At 36.5% G+C, this 23,360-nt stretch overlaps 1 protein-coding gene and 2 long non-coding RNA genes across 3 annotated transcripts in view; 1 reads left to right on the top strand and 2 right to left on the bottom strand.

The window, feature by feature from the left end:
- ITGA1 (integrin subunit alpha 1) overlaps positions 1-23,360 on the bottom strand; it is a 185,111-nt gene that overhangs the window by 143,383 nt on the left and 18,368 nt on the right. The window lies entirely within an intron of this gene.
- LOC143647291 (uncharacterized) lies at positions 5,853-14,681 on the bottom strand. The gene is made up of 2 exons (XR_013157956.1): positions 6,609-14,681; positions 5,853-6,021 (listed from the first exon to the last, which is right to left on the bottom strand). It is a non-coding gene; the product is annotated as an uncharacterized LOC143647291 (long non-coding RNA).
- Positions 6,834-11,022, top strand: LOC143647290 (uncharacterized). The gene is made up of 3 exons (XR_013157955.1): positions 6,834-6,986; positions 10,024-10,098; positions 10,710-11,022. It is a non-coding gene; the product is annotated as an uncharacterized LOC143647290 (long non-coding RNA).

Below are 23,360 nucleotides of genomic sequence, written 5' to 3'. Positions count from 1 at the left end.
TGTAAGATAGTGAAACTGAGATGAGAGGCAGAGGGAGTCCTAAAATACCAAAGGAAACTGAGAGAATATATAGTCTAATAAGTGGTCCCCTGTCACCACTTATTTCTCCCATGTGGCTGGAGGAAGGATGGGGACAGAACAAATGGGATGGCTTAGAAAAATAGATGGCTACAATGATTTGACTTAATGTTTCCTTCTCAGTTTTTTTTTTTCTTCAAAAAATCTATTCAAAAGGGCAGGCCACGGTGGCTCAGTGGCAGAGCTCTCGCCTGTCATGCTGTAGACCACGGTTCGGTTCCCGGTGCCTGCCCATGAGAAGAAAATAAAAATTATTAAAAAAAAAATCTATTCAAAAGCTAAAATGGAAAAAGAGTAAGAAAGAAAGAGATTGGGCCTGTTCTGAGCATAGATGGCAGTTATAAAAGTAAATTTATATACGTGACTACATTATGAATATATATTATTTACTTATCAAACATTAATAAAAGTCTACTCTGTGCAAGGAAATGTGTAAAAGCTATGAGGGATTGAACAGTGAAGAAAAAAAGCTCCCTCAAGGAACTTGTAGTCACTTGTAAGACATAGGGTATAATCAAATAACTAACATAAAGGCTAAAAATTAAACAAACAAACAAGCAATGACCTGTAACTGTGATGACAATTATATAAATCCTATCAGTCCTAGCTTTTGCGGGTATTTTTCCTAATTATTGAAGAGGTCTGTGCTATCCGAAAGAGAATTGGGAAGATACATCTTGGAACTTAACTTCAGTGATTCTTTATGTACTATGAAAAAGAATGACCTTTTTTTTTTTAATTAAGCGTGTGATTAAAGGTGTAAACATCTGGCTGAGAGGACTCTAAATCTAAAGTTGGAAAATTCTTTTGTACTTTTATGTCTGTATTGAAAGCACTGTCAGTCGGTAAAAATAAAGCAGGATAGAAACATGACGCAGAACTCATCCTGACTTTGATTGCTAGGTTAGACTGAAAGTTGAAGTCTTCCGTTCTGCAACATAAGAATAATTTGTTGAGATACAAGTGAAGTGAAAGGGCAGAATGGTGATGATGTCACCGCAGAATAATTGCTGCTTTGTGTCTGGCTGGTCTTATCAAGAGGGCAGAGAAGGATTAGGCACCGACTTGTGCAACTAAAAATTGACTTCCTTGCCTGGAGTTTAGAGCTAGCTATTAAAGTGAGTGATCTTGTTGTAGGTCAGTTATTTATGTGGCATATTTTCCTTTATATGTTTAGTGCAATACTATTCCATTTTAGGATATCAACAGCACAATTTTTTGTCAACACTTGCTAATATATATATATTTACTGTTTAAAAGATATAGATTTGTGAGCATTTTTTAAAAAGATCTTCCTTAATTTTTAACCTTTGACCAGCATGTAATCATCTTCTGGATGAATTCTATTCAACTTAAAATGACTGTCTGATTATTATTATTTTTTAAAAATATATCTGCCAAGTAAAGTAGGGGAAAGTTTTTTTGCTGTTGTTTTGTTGTTGTTGTTTTTTTAACATATATTCCCTGGTAAAATAATCAGGACTTATCCAAAACCTTCATACAATTCTGCACATGAAAGCTTCCTAAACTTATCTTTGACAACATGTTTTATAGTGGGGGGCAATTTGAGAATTTAGTGAATCAAAGCTTTGTCATCCATTTCTTACAGAGAGAGTTGTCCAAGGAGAGGGGAAAAAAGGATTCGAGAATAGCACCAGTGTACAGAAGTTGGCCTTCTAAGCTTTCAGCCTTCTGAATAAGACCAGTGTCTGAAACTTCAAATTTGTCTTCTCATATTGAAACTGCTTTTCACACAGCTACTAAAGCCTACCAGCTTTTTGAGGTTGAGGATCTCAAATGACTTTTTAATACATTGATTCAAATGTCGTTACTGGAAGTAAGGATTACTTGACTTGCATATTTATTTAACTGCCATAATGAAATGAGCCCCAACAAGGTGGACCACACGTCAGAGGACATACTGGGATGCAAAGATGCTGTGGGCAGTATTTGGTATAATGCTTTTGTTTTTGTTTCTGTTTTATTTTTATGCTCAGAATCTTCAGTCAGTCTGAAATTAGACCAAACTGGAGAATCACCATGGTGAAAATCCCTAAGAGAAAAGGGCACACATCATCATTTTGAACAAATATATTTACGGGCACAAATTATCAAGAAGAGATCACAATCATATAGTCACCACTCAGACATAAAAGAACATTTCCAGCATAACCAAAGCCACCATAAGTCCATTTCCTTTTAAAATAAGAAGCAGCACAATTAGTCCCTCTAATGATACAATAAGACTTTTTCTTATTAAACTTAAAAATTTCACAACAATTGTTGATTCACATGTGCTTTTATTAAATAGTACAGAGAAGAGGTGGGCAGTATAACAGTGGCTCAGTGGCAGAATTCTCGCCTGCCGTCCCAGAGAGAGACCTGGGTTCGATTCCTGGAGCCTGTCCATGCCAAAAAAACAATATATATATATATATATATATATACATATAGAGAGAGAGAGCGAGAGAGAGTGAGAGAGAGCGAGATATTCCACGTACCTTCAACCAGTTAGCTTTTCAGAGAAATTTCTATCCTCATTTCTCCTTTTTAAAATAATAATTTAAAAAAAAATCTCTTTGGTGGCTCCTATAAGATTGTATAATTGGGCATTCTGCAGCTTGGGCTTTCTGCCACTGACAGCAGGTAAAAGTACAATATGTTTTACTTGGCTACTTATCAGCTCAGTAACAGAGAACAACCTTCCCAGCTAGTTTTATGTTTCATAGAAGACAAAAAGAAAGACAAATAAGGGTAGATATCAACATATGAATGAATTCGTGTACACATTCAAATCTATTTTCCAGCTTTAACTGCTTTGATAAAATACACGTAATGACATTAGTTTTTACTATTTTATATATATATATATATATATATATATATATTCTTTTTTTTGGTCATAGGATACAACATGATTCAGGGCTGAAAGAAATTAGGTCACAGAACATTAAGTATGATAGTATGATAATATAAAACAAATACAGCACTTTCAACGTAAAGTATACCTTATTCAAGCTACAGCTCTTCAAAAATCTGACATACCATCTATCTTGGGAATGTAGAATATACTTGTGATAGTTTGAATTCTTGTTAAAGAAATTGACAAGTGCTGATAATATGTCTAATTTATTTGTAAGACTAACATATATATACAAACCTATTTTATTTTCTAAGCACATGGAGAAAAGATAAAAGAAATAGTAAAACCACTATTCCATTCTTTTTACCTTCTTTTATCCTACTTTTCAAGTTATTTCATTTCCTTTCTCCATATTTCACCACTCTCTGAACTGCTCTCTCTGTCCCCATTGTGATGTTTAAATGCTCAATCATAGGCTAAACATTGACCAAGTAAATAAATATTTAAATGGTTGTGGGGTTTGCATAAAGCAGGATCCAGGGACCAAAACTACAACTATAAGCGATTTTAGGCATTAGATGACTTCCAGTTTTCCTGAGATAAGAAAAAAAAAAGTTGGGTATCAGAGAAAAAGATAGCCTTTGATATCAGTTACTGTGAATATTTACATTTAAATGTTCATTTGTGATTGAAATATCCATAACCAAGTAACAAAACTGATAGTAATATGAATATTATATGGACTTACAAATTGATTTTGAGAAACCCTGTCTTCTCAAATATTTTACTCATCAAAAATAAGTTCATTAGCCCCTAATAGATAAATATATTTTTTATCCACTATTCTATAGTTTTTTTTTTAATTAATTAAAAAAATGATCTTCATTTATAATGCTTCAATACTCCAACACAGTTCTGGTGTCGACATTTTGGTCATTCACCATTTACTTAACTCAAAGGCTTGTTTGATACCCTGGAGGATTTCAGTAATGTCAGGGCACCACTGAGAGACCCCATTCACCAGAAAGCCTTTGGACTTCACTCCTTGGACCCTCCTTTGAGCATGCACCGAACCAACCTAAGCGTGCTCATGAAGAATCTCAGAAGGCTACAGCTAGCAAGTCCTTATTTAGACCATTTAACTAGATCATGTCCTTAAATGAGGAGAACTCTGAGGCCTAGGCAATTGAAATATCTTGCCTAAGAGCCCATGGCTAGTTTAATGCCAGGACCTGGACCAGAAAATGGTTTCCTTGGTCTTATTTGAGTTCCCTATTCACCATCTCATACTGTGAAGCACATGAACCAGTGATGAGCCATCTTTGCTATGAGCCATCTTTGCTATGCATCCCTGGGATGTAATTACAACTCCTCCAAGGCAGAAAGATTAGCAGCATCAGGCTTTCTGTAGTTTAGCAACTGTGCTTCAACTGGGTAACACAGATTAGGGACTAGTGAGGAACTAATGTTCACAGTAGGCTGTGGCTACTTGACTAGGAGCTACCTACCATGTCCCACAGCCCTGGGAAAAGCAGACAGAGTACTCAGCTTTCAGGTTTTCTAGGAAATGTGCAATGCTAGGATTCTCTGGGTTTGAGCAAACTGCCTAGTCAAACCCAAGCCATGCTTAAAAGAGTCCCCATTTCAGTGGTAGAGAGAGGGGAGGGAGAGAGACTGGGGCTCATCTTATCTTATTTATCTCTGAATCCCCAGTGCCTTGCATAGAAAAGGTGCACAAAATACATTGATTTGAATGAAAATAGCTAAATACCACCAGAACTTTATCACAAATCTACCTTGGGCAAAACATTTCTCTTCTCTGAGCCTCAGTTTCCAAGTCTGTCAAGTAGAAATGCTAATCATATGATGCTTGTGGAATTGTTAAGGGAATGAAATGAGATTCTGCACGTGAAAACCATTTGGGAACTCTAAAGCACTCTGCAAATATAAAGGACAAAAGGTCAGAAATCTGCCTCCATATGACAACTTCTCAAATAGGCCCAGTACTAATTTTGTTATTGAAACTCTTTTATTCCACAAGCATATGCAATGTAAGTTATAAGAACATAGATATTTCTGTCATAATGTGATATATGAATTCCTAAAAATAACCTCATGTTCTACAAAGTCACACATAAAAATAATAGCGCTTATAATAAAAATAGATTTGGGGCAGTCAGCTCAAACTCTGTACAACTTTTTAACCAAAGCACCAGCAAATTCAATAGCAATCTAAATAAAACTACCAACATAATTTTAAAGGCATATTACATTTCTAACAAACACTACACTGGATATAGGTCTTCAAAGAGAAGTGCTAAGAAAATGTTGAGGCTGCGGACTCATGGGGTCAAAAGCAAACTGAACTCTGCTTAGGGCTGACCATGTAATAATAAACGCTTTCAAGAAAGCGCTCAACAGCAAAACTGAGCCAAGCGGAAATAAGGAGAATTGGCATCGTGTAGAATACTGTGTAGTCCGGACTCGGTGTGCTAAGCTTTAGTGTGCTTGCCATTCAGCTCCTGTTACTTAGTAGCATAAACATTTAGGTGCTGGGGAAAGCTACAGTATCGTGACTTATGTGTTTAATGACATCATCTCCCTATTTACCAACTATGTATGAGCCAATTTGCTCACTGAGCATGCACCAGAGCAGAATAGCCTGCCTTATTCTTTTATGGGCTTCAGTAATGCCATTTTCACTTAGAATGAGGAGGAGGGGAGCTGAGCTGCCTAAAAGCATTTTTTTTTTCTTTTTTTAACTTAGTCTTCCTGCAAAAAATGTTGATTTAGATTCTTGGACCCCATGACAGACTTCTTAGTTTCAGTTCATTGGATATACTTTGAGAAACTAAAATCCCTAAGCAGTCTAGAAACGCCAACTAAAGGCAGTCACCCTTACTGTTGGAGCTATTGAAGAGTACAAAGCTTTATTGAATACAAGGCTCCATTTTCAGTGGTGTATGTAAAATTGCCTTTGTCCATGATCCACCAAGACGTACTTACTGAGTATACATCGAACAGACAAATCTGGGTCAGTTATTGTCAGGATACATAATGATTGCCTGCAGGGTCTATAACTGGAGAAGCAAGATACATACCTTTAAAAATTAAGCTATTAATACAAAGGAATATACGAAGTACCAATTTGATAATACAGATATCAAGGAATATATAGTTTGACAAGAGTTCTGTCCATCCACTAGGTTAAGTGGTGGAGAGTTAAACATAACAAACAACCTTGAAATGGGAATATAAGCAGAATGTAGCAGACATTCCGTCAGCTAACGTTCTTGTCAGAACCAACTAAATCAAAACCGAGATAATGTGAATTTCTAATTAAACCATACCTGATTGATTTTCAGCCTCAGCACATGACTGAAATGCTTTAGACTCTTTTCTGAGGCAGATAGGGCTCACTGAACAACCCCGAATACCCACGTGCTCGTCTACATTTCCCAGCCTCCCTTGCAGTTAGGTGGAAGCCATGTGACTGGTTTTGGTTAATGAAGGGTGACCAGAAACGATACTGCATCACCTGGCTGCAGCAATTAAGAGTGTGTATGCTATTTCCCTTCTACCACTCTCTTGCCTTCTGCTTTAACTTTAGAGCCATGTGTTCCCCAAAGGCCTAATATAAGATGCAGGGAGGTCAGCCAAACCATACCTGACACATGGGAGGCACGTGGGAGGAGTATACTCTTTTGGTGTTAAGCCACTAAAATCTGGGGGTTTGTCTTTTGAGGCAGCTAACCAGATGCTGATTAACTGACCAATATGTCTACTACTTTGTTGCATCAAACTTCTGATTCCTAGCTACTCTCCAAATGCAATAGAACTAGAATTTTTTTTAAATCAGAACTAGAATCTCTAAATAGTTAGAGATTCTAAATAGAGATTCTGTCATAGCAAGACGCCTTTCTAATTTCAACATGGAGATGGAGGATGCTTTGTCAAGGCACTAGGAATGAGTTGGTTTCTTGCATTATCATGACAAAAAAAAAAAAGGATGCACTATAATTCACAAAATTATCCAGTGGTCTAGGTATTTTATTACTTTCGATTTCTTTCTGGAGAAAAGAATCACATAGAAACAGTTTTTAAAGGCGTTGTTTAAAGTGAACGTGGGAAGTGTTTTAAAATACTTAAGGTCTATGTTTAACTGGTTTAATCCCTGCAGCAAATTCCTTTCAACACAATGGCCAGATGCTGTCAGGTAAATCATCCTTGAACGTACTTCCCTGAAAATTCACAGAATAACCTTGTGCGGCTAAAGGAAATCCTGTCCTGGACATTCATGTAATGAGTCTGGGTCAAATTTTAAAATGTTTCCACCACGGAAAAACAATAAGCCCATTGTGCAAATGACCGTGACTCTGTTTTGGGACTTAGCAAGCCATGATGCTAAATGAATATACATATATATGCATATGTTTTTATTTTTACTTTTATTCTTTGATGCGCTAAATCACAATGATCTATTTCTGTAGAAATAGGCTTTTCCTAGAATGATATTTGTTTCCTCAAATTATTTTACCTTCTTTGGGAAGAAGATAATTTCTATATGGTTAGGATACGAAAACTTTAAAAGGAACATTAATTTTACATTTACTTAAAGAAGGAATGCTAATGAAGCTTGTAAACACCTCCCCATAGAGCCACAGATTCAATGTTTATTGGGTACCTTTTGTGTGTATCAAGTGCTTATACAGAAGTTTCATAATTAAATCTCCCCCACATTTCCAGGAGCTATTATTCCTATTCATTGATGAGGCTGATATTGCTTAGTGTTGCCCAAGCTCTCAAAATCTCTTAGTTATGGAAGAAAGTTTGCACTTGGTTCTCCTGAAACAAAGCCCTGGACACTTTCTACTACGTGCCCTACATTTAGCAATTCTGGCGTATTAAACTCTGATGGACTTTTTCAATTAAAAAAAAGAAAGCCAAATAAGGGAAAACAAGTTTTGAAAAGATCAGCATCTCACTAGGTTTAAACAAGAGTAAATGTTTAACGGAAAAAATTCCTCAGATACAATGTCTCAGTGGATAGCGTTGAAAGTTTGAGCATATGTAGTATTGGAGAGGTTTTCAAACCGTTATAAGTTGATTCCAAACTGACAGAAATTTATCCTCCCGACTGCTTCCATCTCTTTTTGCTTTTAGGGCACTAATTCTGTCTTGGCAAAGAAATCCAGCTGCTAGGTGACATTATTTGGAAACATTATTGGAAAGAAAATCCCCATCTCCTACAACCAGTCATAATACAAATAGACTTTTACTATTTTTATTTTTCCCAAGATTCTGTGGGAGGGAATAAATACAGCCCTTTCCAGAAATGCAGAATATTGGAAAAGTGATTTGCTGTCTCCCCAGCAGAATTATTCCTTTTAGGTGATGGGCTCAGAAGGTGGCTCCTCCCCCTGAACATAACCACATGTTACCATGTCTTTGGAAACCAGGGCACCGGTCTCCACGACAGGGACAGCCGCGTGTACTTCTTCCCAGGAATTAAAATGTCCAGAGCACACGTGTGAATGCATGAGTTGGTGGGGGAGGGGACTTTGACATAATGGCATAAAACTTTATGTCATTACTCATACACAACTCTTTTAGATTAATAAAAATAAACATTAATTTAATGGTCTAAGTTCCCAGATTATGAGTGGCTGATATGTTCAACTGTCTGTAAGACATCGCTACTTTTCATCTTTCTAATAAAGAAACTGACTTTATTTCACAGGAAGAGACAAAACGTCTTGTCTCTGTTGGCAGACCGGTTTCTTTTCAGAAGTAGAAATGTGCTCAGTGTACATGGATATTTGTTGAGTTGCAAGAAGATAAATTATGGATAGATAATATATAAGATAGGTAAAATATTTTGAGCATTTACTCTGGACCAGGCATTATCAAAATTGTCAAAAATCTCACCTAATTTTCAGACCTTATAATCCTACAAGGTTAGCACTTTTATTAACCTTAGTCCACAGGTGAGGAAACTGAAGGAAGTCACTGAAATAGTCAGTATTAAAAAATGCAGATAGTCTAATTTCAGGGCCTTTACACTCAACCACTTAATACTGTCTATTAGACTTAATACTGTCTCACTGTTAAATTTAAACTGCCTTCAAGGAGTTTTTGGGTCTTAGGTCCTGCTTAGTGTTACATTGCTAAATTAGGCTTCCCTACCTTATCAAGGTTATAAACCCATTCGTAATTATTAATTACTACTAGTAATAAAATTACTGATTCTATTTTGTAGGAGAAACACATTATTAAACGGCATTTAAAAATACAACTACTACTACTGTAAAAACATCATGCAATTAGTCACTTCCCTGAAGTTACAATCACAGTTGGTGGAATTGAGAATGGTGATGACCTCATTGCTTTAGGAAATAAGAATCATCTGGAAAACTCTATTGCTAAATAAACATTCATTTACATTAAAGGATATCCTTGAAAGGCTTAGATCGGTTTCCAACCGCAGGGGCAGAGAACATTCAGTAGTGATCAGCCCTGTCCATTCTTCCCATAAAGTCTCCAAAACTAAAGCTGAGACCTCTTTCCGGAAGGAATAAATTCATTGATACTCTCCCAAGTGTTGACCCAAGCACAGATTTCTCCTTCCCTAGTCAGTCATGACTAGGGGTGTTAAAGAGAAGAAAGTATGAGTGTGGGGTTGCCAGAAACCCTAATCAATTTGAATTTCAGATGAATAACATTTTTTTTTTCAGTATAAGTAAGTCCCACTCATTTTTGTTTTCCTAAACCTGGCAACCCTATTAGGGTAGAAGTATTTGTTACCTGTTTTACATTTTAACATTGTCTCACCTCTGAATTTACAGTTAACTTTAGAAGGGTAAAAATCAAATATACCTTATATTTTTAGATTAAATACTTGTGGCTTCTTCAACATTTTCTGTGCCCACAAGAAATATACTACATTTGCTAACTATTCTCCTTGTGCATGTTTGAGGTTTGACAGCTGGATTGGAAAACAATGTTTAGGTAAGGAAAAGCATTGGGAGACCTGGGCAGATACAACATCATCTTCCTCTTTCCTGGCTTCCATTTCCTTCTAGAACCAAATGTCAGCTGGAGAAAAAACAGAGACAAGAGACCTGAAGTGACCCCAAGAAGATCAAGAGGGTAAGAAGGTAAGCATTCTCTGAGACTCCTGTACTTTCACGATAATTCAGATCTAATACTCAAATATGTGAGAGCTAATGAGACTGAAAATTTAGAAGTCGACTTTTGAGCATCTAACTGAGTCACCATTTTAAAGCAACCAGTAGGACTGGTTCTTAAATTTTTCTTGGTGAATCAGATACCCATTCCAAGATTTGGCCCTTGGGAGCAAACTAAAAACTTAAGGTAATTATTCAGAGAAAAAAGAAAAGAGTTAGGAAATAGGAAGAATGTTTGTGTCAATTATTCAACTAATTTATATGTCTTAGGTAAAAACAAAATTCCAAGCCAAGGTGAAGACTGAAAGGATGCAGGCTAAGGTTTTCCTAACAAATTGATGTCTCTGTTCTGATAAGGAATGTAAAAGCTAAAAACCCATTATTAATCAAAGATGGAGAGAAGCGGATAGGGCTGCTTGGAATGGTAGCATTTCAGACTCTGGAATCAGAGTGACCCAGGTTCCAGGCTCAGCATCATCATCTCTGGTGAGGGATGTTAGCAAATGTTAATTCCCTTCCCTGCAGTGGTCTAAAATGGTTAACGGATATTTTTTATTTCCAACTTCCAAACGCATGCACAGGAGATGGGAGGAGGGAGAAGGTGTGAGATGGGAGTACAGAATAGTCCTGCATCCTGCTTCCTGATCCACAGAAAGTGGGTACCTTCTGCTGGCCAATCCGATTTTCCTGCCTATTAAGGATTCTTCTCAGAAGTTCTGGTAAACTTGTAAATTCAGATGATTTCGGTCTTAAATGTGCCTTTCTCCCTTTGTTCCTATCTGAGCCCCCTCATCCCCTGCCAATAAATTCCCTTACTGCTTATGCTAACCAGAGTTGGTTTCTGAAGTTTGATGTGTAAAACAACCAACAATGAAACAGTAAAACAAATAAACAAACAAACAACTGTAGCCTGTCTGTAAATTATTTATGACTGAAACATCCTGGTAAGGAAATCTGAGAAGCTAAAGAATGGCATTCAAGTAATCATTAACAGGCACCAGAGGAATTAAGGTGTTGAATTAAGAGAAAGAAAACATCTTCTGGTTAAAGTAAAGAAACAAAAACGTTACTTGGTTTGACATTAAAAGGATGCGTCATGGCAGATACAGAACCACCTTTGGCCTCACGGGGCTAACCCAGGTTCTGTGGTTCCTGTGCATGGAGCCAGCACCTCCGTGGTAGGTGGCCTGGGCTCTCGGGGCACACACAGGGGTACACTGGTATCCTTGAAGGCTTTACTGCTCCTGGCATGAACTGCATGATTGGAATGTGCACCTCTGTGCTCCTCCTCCTTATTGGTTTATATCAATTGCAAACGTGATTTTTCACCTCAATTCCTCTGTGGAATTTGGTAGCACATGCATATGTAGGAAGAAATGAAAATATTAAAGCCTGAGAACGATCTGGCTAGCTCATCTCTTGGTGAGGGTAAGTCTGGAAGGAGCGGACTTCAGAGTGAGCAGCTCCACTTTTTTTGGTGGAATGAGTGGGTTCACTTTTCTGGTTTTAGCACTGTGTCTGACAGAGCTGCAGTAGGGATTTATGATAAGAAGAGGCACGAGGTATTTCTCTCATATCATAGCTCTGTGGCTGCCCTGGTGCTGAAATGGTGCATGGGGTAAGAAGATGCAATGCCAAAGAGGAATAAAACTAAGTTAAATTGAGCTCCTACTAATTTCTAGGTCTTTTACTTACATCACCTCATTTATTCCTTACAACTCTATGAGGAAAGTTTAATCAGAAAGACTAATTTGAGCCTCTTAAATCTTACATGACTTGCCCACAGTCGCAGAACCGATCTGTGCTAGAGTTAACACTTTTGAGTTCAGAGTCAGCGTTCTTTCCACTGCTGCATGCGAGATGAGTGAAAGAAGATACTCAGGAGGTGGCCCAGGTCCAAATACCATCTTCCCAGCCAATTATAGCCCATTTTGATGTCTTTCTGTGCTCAAGAGTTTTAGTTCTTACTCTCTGTACCATACAGAATTTTGCAGTCTGTTTCTGTCTTACATAATTCTTGAACCCCAAGAAGATTATAATTCTATCCTGCAAGGAACGGGAAGTGGTTTTTCATACCTTCCCACTATATCTAGCAGCATATATGCATATCAAAAGCATCAATCAATTCCTCAAATTAATCAATATCAGACCAAATTGCAAACTTATGGTAGTAATTAAAAATACATAAAAGTATCAAAAATCCTGCAATAAGGCATTAAGGCTAAAGAAACACATTCCCTTCATTACTGTTTTTTTCCCCCTAATGGACATGGTTAGGATTTGGGGTATGTATATATATAAGAAGTACAGTGTACTGCCCAGCAGTTGTGAAGATAAGGCTAGTGACCCAGAGCCTGAACTAGGGTGACCCAAGACCGGGCAGGGCCTAGGGCACAAAACTGAAGTGCACTCACACTCAGGTTGCTTTCTCAACTTCTGCACCCTAGGCACCTGGCTTCCCTCACCTTAGTTCCAGCCCTGTAATGAATGATCCACTTATCAAATATTTTTCAGTTGCTTTTTCAACAGTGGAGATGAGTTTATCTGCAATTTTGTAGTTTTTACTGGGTCCTATTGCTTCTCTGAGCCAGGCAGCTGGCTGGTCCTGTGGCCATAGCAAATAACAAAGCCAATTGGCCTATTCAGGGATGTAGCTCCAGAATTTAAACTGGCCACAGGTAAGAAACACCTGGAGAGCATTCTTCTTTCCCAGATATTCTGGTCAGATTGTCTGGGGTTGGGTCTTGGACATCAGTATGCTTTAAAGGCTCCCTGGGTGATTCTAATGTGCAGCTTGATTCAAGTACCAGTGGTTAAACTGAAAGAATTTTCCAGTAAAAATAAAGAACCGTATTTTCTCATCGCCTAGCTTTTTGAGAGAGCAAGCAAAGTTGATAGGGGAGGAAAATAACAAGGATGAAAGTGGCAAGACTATGCAACTTGGCATGTCTTTGGAATGTGACAAACTGTTAAACAGTTGTAAATCTCAAGATTTTTGTGCACTTATTGGCAATGTGATTTAAACAATTGTCGTCGACTCGACCTTCCCCCCGACACTCCATGCTCAAGTTCAAATGCTACCCACAAATTTGAAAATCTGGGAGTATTTGGCAAAGCATTCCAAATTAATGACCCTGAGCTCTGGAATTTGCTCCTTCTAACAGGCTGTTCTCTTTAGCAGCCATCCAAACCCCAAAACTGGCAGCTTTTGGAATATGGTGCAAAATAAATTCCTACGAAACCTGGGAGTCACTAAAGATTTATTCTGCTGGAAAGATATGAGTTTTAAAAATAACAAGCAATTATTGCCACTGAACCAAGTGGAGTCAGAAACCTGCAAGAGACTGTGAAATCAAGGACCATTCCTCTTTCCTCATTCTACAGAAGAAGAAAATAAGACTAAAAACAAAAAAGAAAAGATTTCCTCTCATGTCATACAACACATTAGTGGCAGGACCTGGGCACATACTTATCCCCTGATTCACAGGTCAGTTTCATATTTGCCCTGCCACATTCTACAATGTCTTCTGAGAATGATGTGGATGGATTTATTCTTTAATGCTCTTGCAAATGCTTGTAGTTCACTCTGGTAACTGTAGCAATTGTAATTTTGGAGGTGCAATATCAGCTCCATATGCCAAATATACATCTAGTTGCATTACTTACTTGATGCTGACAATTAAGTTTCTAATTCATCAAGATGGACATATATGAACCCTTTATCAAATGCAAATCTAAAAGTTTTAAATCCACAAACCACTAAAAGAAAGGCTTTGACTTTCTCCACATTTCTTATCAACTCACCCCATCTCCCATAATATTTTTCTGTGACCCAGGAAAAGTAATAAAAGTTAGAGATAATGATGAAAATGAGATCTAGGAAGATAGAAAAAAATCTAACACTTATTAAGCAATATTTCTAAGCAAGGAGTTAGGTCCAGAGTGAGAAATTAACTATGGTGATAGACTGATTTTCTTAAAAATATATACATGACTACATTTAATGAGGCAGAATAATTAATTAATTTTGTCTCAGTTTTCCCCACGCCCCTACATTCCCCACGTTATTCTACTTCCATTCACTTCAAGCTATGAACACCACTGAAACAGAGTCAGAGGGCTGTTCCCATAGCTCATTCCTCCTCATAAAATTTTCTGCTGAAAATTTCCTTTCTTTTCACCACAATCGATGTTGGCCATTTAGTGAAATTTACTACTGAACAAAGATGTTGTTGTTATTTATTAGGGTAAGGGTGTCCTCCTGAATTTAACAAATAAGGATAAAATGATGACTAGGCAAATAGGAAAGACCCTGCATGTGTTTTTTTTTCCTGCATGACCTTCCCCAGGCCCCAGCTAGCTTCCTATCACTCTTCCTTCTTGACAGCAGGCCCTAGCAGTCTGCTCCCTTTCCCTGAGGTGGCCGCCACCCATCTTATCTGGACATCCTATTTTCCAAGAATGTCTGTGGAATGGGACAGAATGTCCTAAGGTCCCCCAATCCCTTCCTTGCTGCCCTGAAAACAAACAACAAGCTCTCTTTACTGGTTTAATTGTTTAATTGTTTGTTAATTATGAGAGAGGAACAGGAGATAACAAAAACCTGGAAAACATAAAGGTCCATGGTTAGGATTCCACTTAGGTCTTTCTCGCTAATTTCTGAGCATAAAGCAATGTAATATTCTTTTCCCATGATGTCTCTTCTCGGGTTGTTGATTCTCTGCTGTACATATTTAACATCTGCAGAGGTTAGAGGCTACAGGAATGAAGAGGTAGAAGAAAGACATGTTACCAAAGTAAAGCTGAGCGTCTTTAAGAGGCATACTCTCATTTCCCCTTGCCTCATCTCCCTAGAAAGTAACCCAAGACCAATGTGGGTTTATAGAATTTATCTGTGTTCTGTGTAAGCTCTGAGAGAAACTCGTCTCTGAAGGTAGGCTGAGTTAAGAGCATTTCTTACACCTACTCTGATTGCACTGCATGTGCTTACTGTCCACCCCATTGTAGACTGATTCTCCCTGGAAGGCAGGTGTTGTGATCTTCTCTATTCACCTTGTTTCCCTGGGGGCTGCCACAGAGCAGGGACTCAGTAAATGTTTCTTACAAGAATGTAAAGTTTTTCAGAAGAAGAAAGGCAGGTGGAATCTTTCTCTAGAGGGTGAGCCTTCCCCAAGGAATGGATAACAGGGCTTCAAAGCTGAGTTGAAGCCTCTGTGTGATACTGCTAAGAGGTACTGTCATGCCCAAAGCAGAATAATTTGATAAATAAGGAGAGTTTAAAACATTTTAAAATCCCACATTGTTCCTTTTTCCCCTACCCCAAACTATTCCCTATATAAGTGCTGATAGAAGAAATTGGAATGGAATGGCTCAAACAGGAAATGAGAACCCTATGAAGAACTCCTGTTTGTGTGACTTTGAACAAGCTGCCAAACCTTTCTGGGCCTTAATTTTTCACTTGTATCATGAAGTGAGAAGGTTAGAATATGGTTTTCCTTTCAGATTGAACTTTTCTGGTTCTAAATGATTCAGAGCCAAATACTGCAATGTATTTTCAATCTTCCAGTTCCCACCTCAAAAAAAAAAAAAAAAAGAAAAGAAAAAGAAAAAGATTTCTATAATTGACAATACATTTCAGAGGAAGAATGAATGAATAAATTATAGTCACAGGATCACATAAGTTAAAATACAAGATTAAAATATGTTTTACATCCACAGAGCAATTTTTCATGATGGTTTCAAGCAAAAAATTCCAGTCAATGTTTACACTAGGACTTGATGAAAATTCCAGACATAAAACTTCTGAAACTTAGATGTGAACTCAGAGGACCTCCCACGTCTGAATAAATTTTACAACTAGAATTTCTTGAGGTTTTGTTTTTTCCTTAACAAAAATTCATTTCTCAGCAATTGGATTTCTTATTGAGACTACTATGCTATATTAAAAGTCTGAAACTATCATTCTAGGGATAGTCTGAAACTGTCATTCTAGGGATAGTCTGAAACTGTCATTCTAGGGATGACGAGAGCCAAAGATTTCTTTATGATTTTGCATGAAAATCATTTTGAAAGATATATCTCCTTGACTTTAACAGAATACAAGCAATTTAATGTACTCTTTTCCTTAATACGAATACCAGTTAGTGTAATATAATGTAATATTTTCAGGGCCGGGTGAAACACTCTAAGTCCCAGACTCATTTCTTTGGAACCGTCTAAGATGTCAGCTTTTATTCCCCACTGCAGTCACCTCCTTGTCAGCCTGACCACTGCACTAATCTCCTTGATAGCTAATTCACTAATTAAAGGCGAGGGAAAAGTTTCTTAAGTCATCTTGGCATTTCAAGAGCATTTGCATACTGCTCAGTATATTCCTGCTTATTGAAATAATTCATGAATTAATATAGTAGGCTTAAAATTTTTAAAGGCAAGCTTACTAAAATTAGGTGTTGTAACCAAGAAATGAGGATTTAAGGGATGATTTTGATCACTGAATCATTATTTAGGTATTCCTTTTTGCTCTCTCGCATATTGGGGAAGACAGAGGAAAATACCTGAAATCTCTCTAAATTGTAATCCAGCAACCTTGATCTCTGATAATGACAGTATAGTCTTTATCTTCTGCCCCTGTGATTTTAAAACCTTGTGACTAACCTTCAATTGTACCCATTTATCAAGTTTTTCAACTTTAGAGTCTTTAATCACAAAAGATAAACCCTAATGTTGATTAATGAAGGGTCTTGGGTTAGTCCAAAACTCACCCACCCCAAGTCCAAAGTTATCTTGATAAACTGAGTCTGGATCTAACCCAACTGGGCCTGCCTGACATGTGCCATAGCTAAGACTTTAACTTACAGGTAAATACCTATACCTCATAATACTGCACCATTTTCCTACTGTGACTAAGCATGTACTCAATTTGTGCATGCTTACTAATTAGATCATCTAATTACATCATCTGGGGCCACTGTGTTCATTATCCTAAACCCTGCCCGGTTCTCCTCTTATAAAACTTTCTGAATGACTGCAGTTTGATCTCCTTCTGCGTGCTTATTAGTAAACTCTTTCTCTCTTTGAAACCCCAGTGTCTCAGGAATTGGTTCTTAAGCACATCAGGCAAATGAATCTGTGGCTTTTGTCAGGTAACAATTTGACGACCAAGAAGGGATGGATGCCCGAGGCTCTAGAGCCCCAGCAGACAGGTAAGCCAGAAACTGAGCCTTCTGCAGCCACTGGATGAAATTTAATCTAGAAGCTCAGCAACCGGGGTTCTCTGTTCTGCCGGCTCTCCAGAGACTTATGGCGCCTTAAAAAGCTTCAAAGACAGAAACCGTTTCCAGTTCCATGTCCGGACATTTGACTGGGTGAGGTGGGTCATCAGGTAAAAGTGGCTTGGGGAGTAAATAAAGTGGTTCAAGTCCCCTTGATCTAGGCCTGGGTCATCTTCCAGAACGATCCCCCCTTGCTCTGACCTTGACACCTGTTTCCTGGGTGCCACACTGTATGGGGTTTGAGGCCCTGACCTATGTTTGTCTGTTGAGTATACTCCTAAAAAATGACTAATCCAACAATTAATTGGTATTTAATGAAATTAAGCAGTCCTGTTTAAGTGCTAGTTGGTGTTGTTACCTAGGTATAATAGGTGTATAATGCTTGTTTAATTGTTTCAGTCGGTGGGTTAAACATTTAATGCCTATTTAATTTTTAGTTGGCATGTTCCGTCAAGTTATTAACTGGTGTGCTACTTAACTATAATATGTATCAAATGTCTGTTTAAATTTGTTAGTTGGTATGTTCCTGCATTTGTATTGGTCAAATGTTCCTAATTCGTTACTGATTACAGAAATTCTTTAAAAAGGGAAACTTTGGACTGCATTGAAAACTGAAAAGGTTTTAGCTATGAGTCTATAAAAAGGGGTTTGTTTCTGTAAGATAATCTGGACTCAAAATGAGTTAAAATGAAAACACTACCATTATAGTTAAAATTAAATATATTACAGTTAAAATTGTTCTGCAAAAAAGGTAGAAATGAGATAATATATTCCATTCTTTGGCCCTCTCAAAAGTACTTTCGTGTTTCTGTTTCTTGTGTAATTAACTTTCTATTTGTGTCTGGTTGCCTGTTCAATGTATATCCTATACCTCCAGATGGCAGTAGGAAATTAATAAGAAAAGTCTTAAAGAGCCCCATTTGAGCTGCTTAGAAATAAGTAGGCATCTTATATAAATGTATAAATTGCTACTTCAGCCAAAGGGCTGCCTCTGGAAAAAGCAAATACTTTTTCCTATGGTCCTGTTCACAGCTTTTAGTAAAATAAATTTAGTAACTGGAAATAAAGAAGGACATAGGAACTCTCAAAATTCCATGGCCCTTACCTAAAACTTACAACAAACCAGGCTTCATTTTGCCCCAATGCCTAGCCACCAAAGCAGTTATGGGGGGAGGGCTAGCCACAGAAAGATGGGGAGGTGTGGTTTAGAGTTCCTTTTTTTTTTTTTAAACTGGGCCTGGAAATTAGAAATGGTAAGCATAAGAAGTGCTGCGAAACAGGCTGCACTTGTTAATGTTATTTTTTTCCAATAATGCCTCTGCAATGATAACTGTAGTAATCAGATCATTATTAAAATATAAAATAATAATACATAGAATAAATAGAATAAAATCTAATTACCAAATTTCACTAAGTAAAATGAAAGATCTTTAAGAGATATGGAAAATTTTTCATGGATTTAGGCTTGGTACAAATTAATAACACATTATTTTCCAGAACTTGATAGTCAGTGCACTTTTAAAACTGCTTGTAATTTTTAAATATTACGAAAACAAATTTTTTTAACCTCCTATAAAATGAATTTTACTATAAACTTTGAATTGAACAAATGCTTGGGTATGTTCTCCCTAAATTTATACACGTTTACTGATAAAATAAGCTATTATTATAAATACATTCTCAAAATTCCTCTTAAAATAGCCTAACTAAATAGGTAAAGTTATATAAACTGAGCAATGTACCCAGTAATAATAACACATATAAACTATAATACAATTTAAAATATGCTAATGCTCCAAACATATTCTATTTAAGAAATTAGTTTAGTAAGAAATATAAATGGATTTTTATAACCTTGATTACCTGGATTTCAAAGAATCTGGCTTTTGGTTACTTAGCTATTTGTTACCTCAGTATGTAGAAGAACTTGAATTTGCAGTGGCTTTGTTAATGTCAATCAGTATATTTTTGTTAGTAAACGCTGTCTTGAAAAAAGATGACATAATTTTTTGCTTCAAAGAGTTTATATTCTAGTTAGAATATACATGTATTCTAGTATAATAGAAGACCGTGGTAATAAAGGAATAAAAGTGCTGGGAGAATTTAAAAAGGAGATACATAAAGATAACCTAAAAAGACCTCATAATAGAGATGACTCTTGTAAGACCTTTAAATAAGAAAGTAGCATTTAAATAAATAGGGCTCTGAGGTAGTCTTTTAGAACCATAACTTAATTTTGTAAACTAGCATATTCCTGGTATTATTTAGCACTTGGGAATAATGTTGTGGGAAATTTGAATTTTTTCTGGACACAAGTTCCTCAAATATAAAAACAAGTTGATTATATTTTAAACTTTGGGCTTTTTGGACCTTTGAAGGTAGTACTGAATTGGACTGAGAGATTTTAGGCATATTATAAAGTAATTATTTGTGTGTTCTGAGCATAAAGTACATAAATGCCTGGCTGTGTTCTAAACCCAAGCATAAATTTATTCTTTCTTCCATTATTTTGTAGTATCTCTGTCTCTTCTCCCCTTCATGAATACCGTTATTGGAAGGAAGTATGCAGGTCCAAAGTTTTATGAATTTATTATCAAATTTATTTTTGATTATGTGCATTCTGGATAAATAAAAACTATTGGTGGAACGGATATGGAAGGTGATAGAAAGTTTGAATAAATTAATTTTGTTTGTTGTAGTTATTGTTGACTACAAGCCCTGAATGGATACAGAAGGTAGCATAGAGTTGGAGGAGAATTTTGTTTGTTATAGTCATTGTTGACTATAAGTTCTAAATGAATATAGTTATAAAAAAGGAGGTTATGAAAGTGAGTTCTGTCTGACCAAAATTTAATAAGTCTATTTATCATATATTTCAAAGAAAAGAAAGTTTTTGTGTCTAACCAGGTATTCATACAAAACTGAAGTTTAGCTTTCTCCCTGTTAAAATAATGTGGAGTGCTGCAATGGTGGGTCAGTGGCAGAATTCTCTCCTGCCATGCTGGAGACCCAGGTTCGATTCCCAGTGCCTGCCCATGTAAAAATAAATAAATAATGTGGATTGCTAGTCTGGTCTTAATGTAAAGTTTTTAAAATGTTTTTCTTTTCATGTGAGTACTCGGTTTAGAAAACAAAGATTTTTACCTCAAAAAATATCCTTAATAATACTTATGTTGACCTTAACAGCCTTTGTTTTAGAAAATAAGTCTTCTCACTATTCAAGAAACAACTGTTACAAATAATTGTTTTTTCACCTTCTATAAGTAAGGTGCTAAAATAGTTTAACCTATTGCCTAGGAGGAGTTTGGGAAGTATTATAGTGGTTAAAAGAGATCTTCTATCCTGTTGCTAGTTAAATTTAAATAGGTAAAATAATATTATTCATATATTTAGAGATTATATAACATTCTTAAAAATCTGAAAATGTTCTCATATCTGTTTTTTATATCATGATACTTATCTGTAGGATGTTAAACAATGGTGGGGTGTTGTTAGTCCTGGTTTTTAGTTATTCTTAAAAAGCTAAAGATCATAGAAACAGCCAAATTATCAATTGCAGTGCTTTTCTTTAATACTTCTGTAGAAGTATATGTGGTCAGCTATCAGTCAGAGCGCCATCTATAACAAGGAAAGGCTTTTTTAAAAAAACAAATAAAAAATTATATTTTATCTGTTAATTAATATAACTGGATAATATGCAAAAGTGAAACAAAACAAAACCTCTGCTATGGTGTGTTAAAATAAAACAACTGTCTAACGCTCTTATTTCTGAAAGTAGCTTTATTTTAAAAAGCTTATAAAAATCAGAGCTTAAATTGTAAGCTTTAACTTTTAAAGTTCCTTGGAACTTTAAGTATCTATGTGACACCTGAGACTCAGATTTAGTTCTCCAGCTCTGTAAAGTCAACATAAGTTCATACAGCAACTGTTAAAAAAAAAAAAAACCTGAAAAAAATCAAACTCCAATTTAAGATGTGACTGAAACTGATCTGGTTAAAACTAAGGTAAATGAAGAACAGCAACCTGTTTCATCCTTTCATTCCTCTGCCCCTGAATGACAAGGTTCCTTTTCAGCCTTGAAGCAGTTAGAAGAGTCCTTGCCCAGATATCCTTAAAAATTGAAAGATAACTATCAAATGGGAGGGAGGAATGGTAACCTAAAAAATTACGATTTAAGGGATGATTTTGATTACTAAATCATTATATAGTTATGTTTTTTTGCTTCCTAGTGTACTGGAGAAGACACAGGGAAATGCCTGAAATCTCTAAAATTGCATTCCAGCTATCTTGATCTCTGATAATGATTGTGTAGCCCTTACCTTGTGCCCCTGTGATTGTAAAAACCTTGCGATTAACCCCCATTTGTACCCAGTTATCCAGTTTTTCAACTTTAGAGTCTTGTAATCACTGAAGATAACCTCTAATGTTATTAACGAAGGGTCTTGGGTCAGCCCAGAATTAACCTACCCCAAGTCCAAAGTTACTTGATAACCGAGACTGGATCTAACCAAAATGGGCCCACCTGACATGAGCAGTAGCTTACACTTTAACCTACAAATCAACTATACCTCATATTATTCCGCCATTTTCTTATCTGTGACTAAGTGTAATCAATCTGCTCATGCTCACTAATTAGATCATCTCTAATTACATAATCTGGGGCCACTGTGCTCATTATCCTAAACCCTGCCCATTTTTTCCTCTATTGAACTGTCAGAATTACTGCAGTTTGGGGAGAAAGTTTTGGGCCAATAGGATAATAAACTCTTTCTCTCTTTGAAACTCCAGTATTTCAGGTATTAATCACTGAGCACACTGGGCAAAATAATCCATTGCCCGTGTCTGGTAACAGTATGAAGTAATAATGAAAGGCATTGGGTAAAAGCTTGAGAGACTTGCTTCAACACACAGACCTACAAACTCTTCTGTATGCTTTCTAATTTTCAGCTATGTTCCAGATAAACTAGAGTGCCATGGGATTAAGCTCCTGGTTTTTAAAGAGATGACTAAATAACTGTGATAGGTAAATAAAAAACATATAAATGGATCTGGCTGATAATGTAAAACTTAGTGTCATCAAATACATTTTTTAAAAATTCAAAGCAGACCTTTGACCAAATGGAAAACTGCAGAATAAAACTGGCATTCTTAGGGAGCTGTCCAATCCGAGCACCTCATCACACACACTAGCTATGTGATTTTGGACAAATTATTAAACATTTTTCAATTTCAGTGTTCTCATCTGAAAGTGGTGATGATAAAACTGTTTTCATAGACTTTTTGTGAGAATTAAATAATGCATTTAAAAGCACTTACCACAGGACTTGGCCCTAAATACGCACACAGCTTTTATTATAACAGATTGTCCATTCCTGAAGTGGGGACACTAGTGCCAATCCTGAGCATAGCCAGGCAATGTGGCTGCAAAGACATTTTTCTCCTGTATTTTCTGCCTGGCAGATACTGGCACTGGCTCAGTACTGGGTGTTAGAAACCAAATGCAGTACCCCACATCCAAATAAACTCTAAATCCTCAAAATCTCAAACATATAAAAAACAGACATCCAACTTGCGTGCTAAAAACTGGGATTTTAATGTGAACAATGTTAAGGGATAAAGCAAAGGGAATTTACCAGAGGACTGGTTATCCAAATTCCCACAATTTATTATAAATGTCACAATCCTTAGCAACTGGCATCTGGAAATATAAAACTTTCCCATATCAATGCCAATTATTATAGAATTAAAATAGTCATTGCAATAGCAAAAATGTATAGATTCAAATTTGTATGCAACAAAGATGAGTTTTCCTTGAGGTAATGAACAAATTTACGGTATCTCAGTTCCTTTCCTTGTGTTACCACAAGAGACTCTACTAACATATTACTTAGAATAGAGAAATTAAAAACAGCAAAATAAATGGACTCTTACAGAGTATTATATTTAGAAATCTATTCAAGA

Source organism: Tamandua tetradactyla, chromosome 9, assembly GCF_023851605.1.
Source record: "Tamandua tetradactyla isolate mTamTet1 chromosome 9, mTamTet1.pri, whole genome shotgun sequence".
NCBI lineage: Eukaryota > Metazoa > Chordata > Mammalia > Pilosa > Myrmecophagidae > Tamandua > Tamandua tetradactyla.
The sequence above is the reverse complement of the archived record's forward strand: the minus strand, read 5'-3'. Positions and strand labels throughout refer to the sequence as shown.